This window comes from Kryptolebias marmoratus, linkage group LG19 (assembly GCF_001649575.2).
Source record: "Kryptolebias marmoratus isolate JLee-2015 linkage group LG19, ASM164957v2, whole genome shotgun sequence".
Lineage (NCBI taxonomy): Eukaryota > Metazoa > Chordata > Actinopteri > Cyprinodontiformes > Rivulidae > Kryptolebias > Kryptolebias marmoratus.
The window spans coordinates 23,235,632-23,239,102 of NC_051448.1; the positions used below are offsets into that span (position 1 = coordinate 23,235,632).

The following is a 3,471-nucleotide window of genomic DNA, read 5'->3' on the forward strand; positions in this document are numbered from 1 at the left end:
TATTTTTAACCATCACAGAAAAATCTAAATGCAGTGAAATGTTTTTTATGTATTGGAAAACAGAATGTAATCTATATGTTAGGAAAAAAATAAACTCTTACTCAAAATGTAAAGGTTTGAGTTTGTACAGAGTTCTGCAGCCTTAACTAGTCATGGTAAAATGCAAAAATGTTGCTATTTTTATTAAAACTATGCTATTATTTATTCTTGATTGCTTAGGTATAAACAAATATAGAATTACTACAAAATATTAATCAAAAATTTCTAATTCATACATAACAGTAGCGAGAAGAAAAAAGATTGTAACTTTTCAGGATGGAAAGACACCAATAAATAAATGCTTTTCAGCTTATGCCTGTAATCTGTTGCTGTGTATTTTTATTAACAAACTTACATTAAGTCCTGCATAATTTCTCTCAGTTCCACCCTCACATACAATTTACACTACACCCGGTTAAGTTACTGCTATGTTTAAGCGGTAGATGTAACGTTAGCAAAATAATGTGCCTCAATTTACATCTATAACATGGCAGATTATCACACAACGTAGTTAGCAAAGAGAACATAAACGTTACCTGTTGGCAACCGTGTACGAGTTGGATGCATGTAGCGGGTGTTTTCTCTTCAGATGCTGCAACATTGATGTTGTGCTGTTGTGGTACGCCAATTCTGCTTTGCAGTGGATGCATTGCGCTGTGTTGTCCTTTCTGTTTAGCCTAAAATGTTCCCAAACTTTTGACATTTTTTGTCGCTTTCGGGGTTCTCCTTCTGAGCATTCTCCGGTTCCCTCCATAGCTACAAACTTAGCACATGTGCTCCAGGCGCTAACGGAAGTGGTAGCGTTGTGCAACACAAAAACCCTCCGGCTAGACCAGTGTGCTGCGTATTTAACAGCATTGCTTATTACAATACAATAAATTTAGCGAAGCTTCGAGGCAGATAAATTTCCTCGAGGATTTTTTGTAATCGAGTTACTCGAGTTACTCGATGAATCGTTTCAGCCCTAGATCCGAGTGTCTTGTGGACTAAGAAAGGTGTGTGAAAACAAATGGCTCGCAACCACATGACTCAAACTGACTTTGTGACTTCTTATGGAATATGCTGGAGCCTTTAGATGCCTTCTGGCCACCTCGGTGTGATTTCTGAACGAACCGAGGTGACGAGTGAGGTCGAAGCCTTTAACATCCCCTCAGACATGCAGGACTCTTTATGCTCAGGTTCCACAGGGAGCAGTGTTTGTGCAGGAAAGCTTCTACAGCAGAATTATTTATGGGATGGGTACCTTCTATTTTCTTGAAGTGCTTATTGTTTTGCTTTAAAGAGGAAGGTTCAAGTTTTATGATTTTATGAATAATCATTTTAGATAATAGATATGGGTAATTTAACATCGGTCTCCAACTTTTGTAAAAGAATTTGAACTCTTTAAGAAGTTATTAAAATGTCAATTATTGCTGAATCCACAATGCCATTCAAACATGACGCCATGAAAACACCAACCGCTGACGTCAGGCCTAGATTAAGACTATTCTCTTCTGGATTCTGTCATGTTGATTGTGCACTTGTTATATACGCGAACAAAAGCTTGTTCTAGGTTTGACTTCATCATCCGGGCTCTTCGGTCAGCTTGGTTTGTTCCATACAAAATGCTGTTTTTCCTCAGCTGTTACTAACTGTAATGAGTTTGTGTTTTGAGCAGTGAATGTTCATCAGGTTGTTTATTTTGTAATTGTTGTCAATTGAAAATGTGTCAGATTTGCAAGTTCACCTTCAAGTCCCTAATGTCACAAATGAACGCTTTGATGCCCCAAGTGAAACCTTCAAAACTTTTCATTTTATTACCTGATTTTGAATTTCCCCCTGCGCTTGATCCTTGAGGTTTACGACATATTGTCCATTTCACATGTCAGATAACCGACCATGGGGAAAAGTGGCCACAGAAGTTGCAAGCGGCGTGCCCAGTTGAAAGAAAACGGAGTATGGGAAGACTACCTACAACAAAAGAAAAGAGAGCAAAAGAAGGAAGCAAGGTCTAAAGTGAAACTGACATGGGAGCAGCTGAACAAAAGAAGAGAAGCTGACTGTAAGCAACCAAAGGAACATCAAGAGAACATTAAAGCCCAAGCAGCCCAAAGACACCTGCCTCAGCTGCAAAGACAGGTCATACCAGGTCCATCTAGATGTCCAGTCTTTAAGAGCGGGCAGTTGGTTGGCGAAGCTGTGAACAGGGTGAAAAGAGCTCCTTCAAACAGCCCGAGGAAATCTACAGTTGTTGTAAGGAGACTTGCATAGAAACATGGTTTCTCACAGTCATAAGTACGCTGAATTAACCATTTTTACCAAGTTAAGACCGGTACCAGTCCTGGGGTTGGGGATCTCTGGTCTAAATGTCACGCCTGCAACCATAAAATTTATAATTTGTCAGTTCTGTATTCTAGCACTTTAACTGGGTTTTATCGTCACCTGCTGCCTATTGATCTTGTTGTGTGTGTGTGTGTGCATGTTTGTTTGTCTTTCTGTTAGCAAAACATTTCATGAACCACAGCACTGACTTCAAGGAAACTTCCAGAAAGTACTCATTGGATGTACACTAGGAAATAGTGACAGGAAACACAAAAATTTCTCCATGAAGCTTCACAGATATTGAGGTAAAATTTGGTGTGGTAGTACCTGAAAGTAATCCTCAACACATACTCCGAGCTCTATGCATACAGCTACGCCTTTGCTTAAAACCTAGGCATTAACTGTTAAAATGATCACGGTCTGTTAGCAAAATATTTCATGAACCACTGGACAGATTTAAGTGAAACTCACAGAAAGTGAGTTTCTGGCCGCCCATTTAAAAGTCATTAACGTTTGGAGTCGACCCAATTCAAGATGGCCACCATAACTAATCGAGCCTGGCAAACACTAAAATGGCTATAACGCAGACAATTCAACAGACACTGAGCTAAAACTGGTGTGGTAGTAGCCGAGGGTAATCCTCAACATGTTCTCTAAGTGCTAACAGCTCTAAGGGAGAGCTTGCAGCATCATATGAGATTGTGCACAAAGTTATTTACAAAGCTTGGCCTCCGTGATGGTCTTTGTCTAAAACTATGATATGAAAGGTGGCGGGCGATATGCATTCCCTTAAAGAATACTGGACCTTTCTGTTGTTCTTCCTTTTTGACAAGGTCAGGCAAAAACGGAGTCAATACGAGGCAACAACGACAGAGTTTTAACCTTTTATTGGTTAACACTGAGCTGCCAGGAAAGTCAGAAAAGCAGAACTCACTTTGCGGTTGGTCAATGACTGGGGATCTCGGGCAGAAAGGGGTATCCAGAAACAGGCATGGGTCAAAACCGGGAGAGCAGAAGTCAGTAGCCAAAACAGAGAGGGGCAATCCAAAAGCGGGGTCCGAAGGGCAGAGGCAAGGTCCGTTAATCCAGGTCAGAGTCCGAAAAGGTATCCAAGAGGGGCGAGGCAAAAAA

General features: G+C 40.5%; 1 protein-coding gene across 7 annotated transcripts in view; it reads right to left on the bottom strand.

The window, feature by feature from the left end:
- The window catches only part of fynb (FYN proto-oncogene, Src family tyrosine kinase b), a 125,428-nt gene that overhangs the window by 106,434 nt on the left and 15,523 nt on the right, over nucleotides 1-3,471 (bottom strand). For 2 of the 7 annotated variants that reach the window (XM_025011046.2, XM_025011047.2), the window contains exon 2: nucleotides 1,840-1,989. The exons of the other annotated variants lie outside the window; for them this stretch is intronic. The gene's annotated coding sequence lies outside the window, so the exon portion shown is untranslated. The remainder of the gene's footprint in view (nucleotides 1-1,839; nucleotides 1,990-3,471) is intronic. 7 annotated transcript variants of the gene reach the window in all.